The 8,518-nt window shown below is 41.4% G+C and overlaps 1 protein-coding gene across 1 annotated transcript in view; it reads right to left on the bottom strand.

The window, feature by feature from the left end:
- Nucleotides 1–8,518, bottom strand: part of LOC110103895 (transcription factor MYB35-like) — a 17,268-nt gene that overhangs the window by 1,486 nt on the left and 7,264 nt on the right. The window lies entirely within an intron of this gene.

Below are 8,518 nucleotides of genomic sequence, written 5' to 3' on the forward strand. Positions count from 1 at the left end.
AGCCAAAAGAAGAAGAGAAGGAGGAGAAGAGAAGAGAAGAATGATAGGAGGGAAGAAACTCCTCCTCGACCACCGCCGCCGGAATTCTGCCCAAGTGACGCTAGAATTCTACTAGACTTTCACGAGACGCTGGAATTCTGCCCAAGTGATGTCGGAATTCCGCCCGACCTCCAAGTGATGCCGGAGTTCTGCCCGAATACCATCCAAATCCTGAGTTCTCCTCGGCCGCCAACTAACGTAAGACTTCTACCCGACACTGCACCTTCACTCGTTGCCAGGTTTCTACCCGACGCTAGACTTCTGCCCGTTGTCGGAGTTTCGTCGGACATATATCCAATGTTGAATTTCTATCCATTGATGAACTTCTACCTGACGCCGTCCTTCCGACCTCCGTCATTAGACAACAATCCCTCCAACCTCCGTCGCCCGTCGACTACGGTCCTTCTAACTTACATTGCCCACCGACTACAGTCCTTCGGACCTCCGTCTCCATTCGACTACTGTCCTTCTGATATACGTCGCCTACTGACTACAATCCTTCAGATCAAACAAACACATCAACAATGATTCTTTGTATTCTCATCATTTAATGTTCTCTATAAGATGTACATCAAGATAAGGCCTTCCCCTAAGGAAGGGCCTTATTTGTAATCAACTACAATACCAGTGGATTCATTCAAGCTGGGCTAGGCCCCGTGGTTTTTCCTAAATTTTTAGGGGTTTTCCACGTAAAAATCTTGGTCTCTCATAAATATTGCACCCTCTCTATGTGCGTGCTGGATCTTCGTACAACACTAAGACGATAAAGTTTATATTTCTCTACCGCCACGAATACCCCAAGACACAACAATGCTATTTAAGATAAATTTTTCACTAAAATTTTAAAATTAGAGTGATAATGAATAATCAAGCTTTGAGAAAATTTATAAGGACGTTGCATTAATCTTAAAATTAATTTACCAATTTTTAAATTCATCTTAATCCAATTAATATTTAAATTTAAAATTAAATATTTTGATATTGACTTTAACAAAATTTAAGTTTAAAGTCAATACTGTAGCTGAATAATACAAAATTTGCTATTTTTATAAAACTATTATTAATTTTAAATTATAATATTTATTTGTATAATAATATTCTAAATATATTTATTAAAATATATTATATATAAAAATAAATGTAAATACAGATAAGATATATATATATTAACCCCAGCATTATTAATGTTTTTTTATGCTAATTGCTAAGCCATGCATGCACGTGTTAGCCTACAGAATGGCACAACGTCACACGTGTGCGTCTTGCACTCACGGTACTGTGTTAACGTCATGCTTGGTTATTTGTGAAGGATCACGAAGTTCATATGAGCATATCGTTATTTTCCAAGCTTGTTAAATTTTAATTAAATATATTAATTTTAAGATTTACTGGAAAATGCTTTGGAAGCCTATTTATTGATAAAATATGACTAAGGGATTGTTTGATTGGATTACATAAGAATTTTGTTAATGTACTCCATACCACTTCTGCGGTACAGCAAACCGTTTGGAACAAGCTGCACGATCACTGTCATCCTGCGTCTTCTCTGGCCTCCAACGGCTCTATGATATTCCAATGACCTGTCCCCTGCTACATTATAAAAACTCCTTACTGTGAACTGTAGCATTATCCATCAATGAAAGCTATTACAGTATTTCCTCTTCTCCTCAGAGTTTATTTCCTTCACTAACCTTTTCAGGTACTTCGTCATGGTATCATAGCAGTGAGACTGGGATCTCTCGGTCTCTCAAGCTCCAATGGCGGAACAAGACTCCACCACATAGTCACGGACGACGTCCACACTGTCTTCCTCGTGGCAGCCATCGTCATTCCCCCACCTCTGAAATTTTTGATGTCAAATCTCAAGCTGCTCATACACACACAGCTTACCATCGACAACTATCCCATCTGGAGATTACATATCTACCAGGCTTTCGCCGCAAATGGCTTTGAAGAATACCTCACCGATGCGTTACCCTGTCCATCGGAATCCACTTACTCTGGCAATGCAGATCACAAACTCTGGAAACTAGTAGACAGGAACCTTACTTCAGCTCTTTTCTCCACAATCTCTCCCTCAGTACTCCCCTATATTATGCATCTTCAAACGTCGCACGAGATCTGGACAGCACTGGAGCTGAGGCTTCAACCCACCGGCAGATCGAGGGTCATCCAGCTGAAGAACGAACTTCATAATGTCCAAATGAGAGATCAATCCATCTCTCAATACCTATCCAAAGTCAAAGCACTAGTCGACAACATAGTAGCTGTCGGAAGCCACATTGAGACAGAGGATATAATCCTGTATACACTCAAAGGTCTGCCAACATCATACAACCCATTCAAAGCTGCTATTCGGACTTCTCGTCTGCCCATTACCCTTGAATCTCTCTACTCACTGCTTTGCAGTGAAGAAATCAATCTACAAACTGAACTTCAGCAAGATCCAGCCTCCTCGCCGGAGCCTTAGGCATTATATGCCTCAAGAGGACGAGGACGCAACACCAGTTACAGAGGGAACCGCGGCAGAGGAACTACCTTCAGTCCGAACAATACTTCTACCAAGAACACATCCATTACACCCAGGAGTACAGAACGACTCGTCTGCCAGATCTGTGGAAAAACTGGCCACGTAGTGTCAGCCTGCTTGCACAGATACAACTCCAGCTACACTCCACCTCCCTCCACCAACCGGGCTCTTTTCACTCAAACGCCCTCAACAGTCTCTACCGACTGGTTATTGGACTCAAGCACCTCGACGCATCTGACACCAGACATTGCCAATCTGCAGGTCTCAACCCCATATCACGGACAAGACTCTATCTCTATAGCAAGTGGCTCATCTCTCCCAATTCATCACACTAGTGCCGGCATACTTCCTCTACCCAAGTCCTCCCGTAAGCTTAAACTCACAAATCTGCTTCACGTTCCCTCTCTAGCTCATAACTTACTCTCTATCTCAAAACTAACCAAGGATAATAACCGCTCCATTCTCTTTGATTCTACTGGGTTCACTCTTAAGGATCTCCAGGACAACACCACTCTGCTCCATGGTCGTAATCAAGATGGTATTTATCCCATCAGTCTTCCTCCTCATCCTTCTCCAGTTCGCGCCCTCTCCACCACGCAGACTTCCACCGCTCTATGGCACGCATAATTGGGTCATCCTCATCTTCGCTCGATGACCAATTTATCTACGCTTCTACCAAATATTAGCACTAAGTTTTTACATTTTAATTGCTTATCCTGTAAGCTGGCTAAATGCCACAAACTGACCTTCCCTAAGCAGGCAGCTCATGTAACTACCCCTTTTACTTCAATACACACAGACGTTTGGGGTCCCTCTCCCGTTCCCTCTCTCTCTGGATATAAATACTATATAATTTTCATTGATGATTGTACAAGGTTTTGCTGGCTTTATCTGATGCATACGAAAAACGAATCCACTAACTGGTCTCAATAATTCCATCAACTAATTCAAACTCAATTCAATACCTCCATTAAAACTCTACGATCTGACGGAGGCGGTGAATACACCGGTCATGACCTCAAAACCTTTCTACTCAGTCATGGCATCCAACACGAATTCAGTTGTCCCTACACGCCCGAGCAAAATGGTGTCTCCGAAAGGAAACACCGGCATCTGCTTGAAACAACAAGAACGCTTCTTCACGCATCCACTCTACCCGCTACCTACTGGGCAGAGGCGGTTCAAACCTCAAATTATCTAATAAACTGTCTACCCGCAGCATCTCTAAATCACCAAATTTCGTTCCAACTACTGCACGGCACTCCTCCTTCCTACAATCATCTCCGGGTATTCGGCTGTTCTTGTTTTCCTTGGTTAAAACCTCAAACATCCAACAAGCTGGAACCACGCTCTACTCATTGTATCTTCTTAGGATATTCCAGCTCACACAAGGGTTACCGGTGCTATGACCCTCATCGACAAAAACTCTACATCTCTAGGCATGTTACGTTCAATGAACAACACTTTCCTCACACACTACCTCCCAACACCTCCACATCACCTAACACCATCAACACTCCTCCTCTCCTCTTAATACCAACCTCCATTTCACCCCATTTATCAATCTCCAATCAAGCATCTCATCCGTCGGTTGCACTGGAGCAGCCAGCACAAACTGTCTCTCCCGTAACATCCACCATTTCTCCTGTCTCCAGTCCATTTTCAAATTCACCTCCTCCCGCTCCCAAACATCCTATGCAAACGCGCCTACAAACCGATCATCTCAAACCACACAAATTCTTTGACTTACTTGCTGTTACATATATGAGTCTCACTCCGTCCAGCTACACAGAGGCTGCAAAACTCCCCCATTGGTGTCAAGCAATGTCCGTTGAGTTCATGGCTCTTCAAAAACAGGGCACTTGGTTCCTCACGCCACCACCGCAGAACATACCCATCCTTGGCTGTCGATGGACCTAAAAAACAAAGCTCAACCCAGATGGCAGCGTTGCTTGCTACAAAGCGAGGCTTGTAACTCAAGGTTTCACCCAACAACAAGGGATCAACTATCAGCAGACATTCAGCCCCATGGCCAAAATGCAACCATTCAGGTGCTGCTAATCATCTCCCTTCATCGCGGCTGGCCCATTCATCAGCTGGACATCAATAATGCCTTCCTTCATGGAGATCTTCAAGAGGATGTATACATGAAGTAGCCTCTTGGCTTCCTCGATCCCAAGCATCCAAATCACGTATGTAAACTCCAAAAGGCGATCTACGGGCTTAAACAAGCTCCGCGTCAATGGTTTCATAAATTGACGTCCTTCCTTCTCAATTTCGGCTTCCAGTTCAGCAAAGTCGATCCTTCAATGCTGTTCTACAACAAACAGGAAACTCAACTCTATCTACTTGCATACGTAGATGATTTGCTCCTAATCGGCAACCACCAACCAACCATATAACAACTACTCTCTCATCTCCAGCAAACTTTTTCCCTCAAACAGATGGACAAGGTCAATCTGTTCTTAGGCATTCAAATTCAATCCATCCCAACTGGCCTGTTCCTCACTCAGTCACATTACGCAAGATTGAGATATTCTTCATTCTGCGGGATTAGACTCTTCCAAACCAGTAAACACACCAATCTCCCTAAAGGAGTCCAAAACAGAGCCCGCAACCGCTCTCCACGACAATCCTACCTTTTACAGACAAATTGCGGGCTCACTCCAATATCTCACTATAACCAGGCTGGATATCGCCTTTGCTACCAACGTCATATGCCAGCACATGCATTGCCCGACAACATCTGACTTCAAGAGACTGAAACGTCTCCTACGGTACATCAAAGGCACCTAAGACTATGGCCTGCCGATCACTACCGATTCCCTCACTCTCACAACCTACTCCGATGTCGACTGGGCATCCAACCCCGACGATCGTAAGTCAATTACAGGCTTCTGCTCCTATCTTGGTCCCAACATCATTTCATGGAGCGTTAAGAAACAATCCACAGTTACCAAATCGTCAACCGAGGCAGAGTATCAGGCACTCGCTACGGCAACCTTAGACGTCATTTGGCTACGTCGCCTTCTTCATGATTTTTATGCTCCACAGCTAGCTCCAACGCTGATTTTTTGTGACAACGTCCCAGCCATAGCACTATCTAACAATCCTATATTTCATGCGAGGATCAAACATATTGAAATAGATCACCATTTCATCAGTGATCATATTCAACGCAAAGCGATCGAGGTTGCTCACATCAACTCTGTCGATCAACCAACGGACATCCTTACTAAGCCAATCATCGGACAACGGTTCACCGATCTAAAAAACAAACTGACCATCTGCAGACCAGAAGATCAGTTTGTAAAGGCCATTTTTCTCCCAGGATCATCCGGGACGAAGTTGGATCGTCCCGGGACGATCGGTATAGGTTGTGTGGGAAATGTTTCTGGCTGCATAGTTCGTCTGGACGAAATTTGGATCGTCTAGACAAAAATTTTACAGAGCCAAGTCGTCCAGGGACGTTAATTAATCTCATCTGGACGAAATTCGTCCAGAGCCAAATCGTCCCGGGACGAAGTTGCGATCGTCCGGGACGATCTGTCTGTATATATATAGAAATGAGATATTTTGAAGAGAGAAAAGTCCAGGAGAGAGAAAATCAAAGGAAAAGAAAGGAAAAGTGATTTTTGGGCGACTCCGGTTCGTTTTCGTCTATTGCTGTAGTTAAAGAAGTTGACCAACTCGAGGTAAGGCACATTCCGCCTTTCTCAATTTTCAGAAACGAGTATTTTGACGAGTTTTCTGTTTTGAATTTTGTTTTCGTTAGTGAATTTCGTGTATTATTTTCTTTTGACAAAGGTTTTACCGCGTAACTTTTGGTATGTCTTTGAGATGTTAATTGTGCACGTTTTGAGTATTTTCTGGAAGATTTTTACTAGATATTTTGGATTCTGTGGTGTTTTAAGTGAACTACAAATTATCAGGATGCTGAAAAAAGTTTTGTCAGTATAATGAAAGTCTTATAATGTTGTTGTGAATGTTTTGTGGTAATTTGATAAATTTCTGAATCTATGAGTTTTGTGTAAATTCCGTATACTGCCGTTATGCCGCTGAAATTTAGTACGAATTCTGATCTTTCTGAATTGATTCCTTGAATGAATTAAAGTGTTTGTGTGCTATCAAAATGGAGTTATAAGGGGCCAGAATCCATCGAGATTCTATAAGTGTCAGGGAAGGGAGTGATAAGGGGTCAGAATCCGTCGAGATTCTGTAAGTGTCAGGGAATGGAGATATAAGGGGCCAGAATCCGTCGAGATTCTGTAAGGGTCTGAGAATCTAAAATCTGATATGTGAAATTTTATCTGAAATATGATGTTTGATATCTGAAATCTGTTATGTGACTTATCTGATATGTTTGATGAATTATCCGATATATGTACGATTCTGGTTATTCCGTACGATTCTGTCTGCTCTATGATTTGAAATCTTTATGATATCTGTTCTGAACACCGATTCGACATGACTTCAGTTTTCTGTATTAATTGTTGATTTATGATTGAATAAGTATCTGTTCTATGATTTTCGTACGGCCATTTCTGATGTGAATTTCTAATGATTTGGATTGGTGATTGATGTCTTGCTGAGCTGTTAGCTCATCCTTATTTTCTACGTGATTTTCAGGTTCTGGGAAAGGGAATGAGGTCTTGGACTAGACGTTCTGAGTCTGATCTGTGATTAGGTATTTTGTACTTTTGATTTTTGTACAGTCATGGCTTATCTGTTCTGTTATGTTCTTTCTGTCTGTAAGCCATGCACTGTATCTATCTATATGATTATTTTGGTGAAAGAAAAGATAGATGAACTGCGCTGTATTTGGATGGTTATAGTAGCTATATGTTTTTCTATTTATTTAATCTCTGGAAGAAAGTCTGAAGCAAATTCCAAAAACAGATCCTGGATTTTCATTGGCTGTGTCGCGACCCGATGCGAGCGGGATCCATCCCGGTCGGGTTGGGTCGTGACACAGTTTGCGGGGGGATGTTAATATACTCCATACCACTCCTGCGGTACAGCAAACCATTTGGAGCAAGCTGCACGATCACTGCCATCCTGCGTCTTCTCTGGCCTCCAACGACTCTCTAATATTCCAACGACCTGTCCCCTGCTACATTATAAAAACTCCTTACTGTGAACTGTAGCATTATCCATCAATGAAAGCTCTTACAGTATTTCCTCTTCTCCTTAGAGTTTATTTTCTTAACTAACCTTTTCAGGTACTTCATCAAATTTAAAGTATTTCTAATTTAGAGGTTTTAAAAAATTTGGTTGGATCAAAAAGAAATACAAAGTAAAGTATAAACGTAATGTAAATCATTCTTATTCTTTTTTAAGGTAAACCAAATTTATCTAGTTTTGAGCGAGCCGCCAGCCACCACCACCTCTGCTACCACCAACCGCCGACCATCACAGCCCCCACCCTACGCCAAAACCACTGCTTCCAGCCACCATCGCAGTCACATGCTCGCCACTGACCACTATCGTCGTCACCCGATGGTTGCTACTATCTTTAGACTTTAAATTTATTTTACTTCAAACTTTTTTAAAAAACTTGGATTTACTTTACACTTATCCAACACTTATCCAACCAATTGAAAAATATTCATTTTATACTGCATTTCTTTTACATTGTATTTTTTTTAGCCAACCAAACAGCTCCTAAGTTCTTTTTAGTTTATATATGTGATTAAATGTTGATGCACTTAGTAATTTATGCTATAATTTCATTGAATTTTAAAAAAATTGATTTTTTTTAATGAAAATTATATTATGATGAATTTGACAATTAAATTTACTTTAATATTAGTGCAATGATAAATTTTGATACATAACACTAATCCCCAAATAAATCTAATTATTTTCAAACTCATCGTGAGAAGATTTTTATCATGACACTATTTTGCTTATTTTTTTTTTAATTATTTAACCCTCGAGTTGGCCTAC

This window comes from Dendrobium catenatum, unplaced genomic scaffold (assembly GCF_001605985.2).
Source record: "Dendrobium catenatum unplaced genomic scaffold, ASM160598v2 fragScaff_scaffold_974, whole genome shotgun sequence".
In the NCBI taxonomy this organism is placed as follows: domain Eukaryota; kingdom Viridiplantae; phylum Streptophyta; class Magnoliopsida; order Asparagales; family Orchidaceae; genus Dendrobium; species Dendrobium catenatum.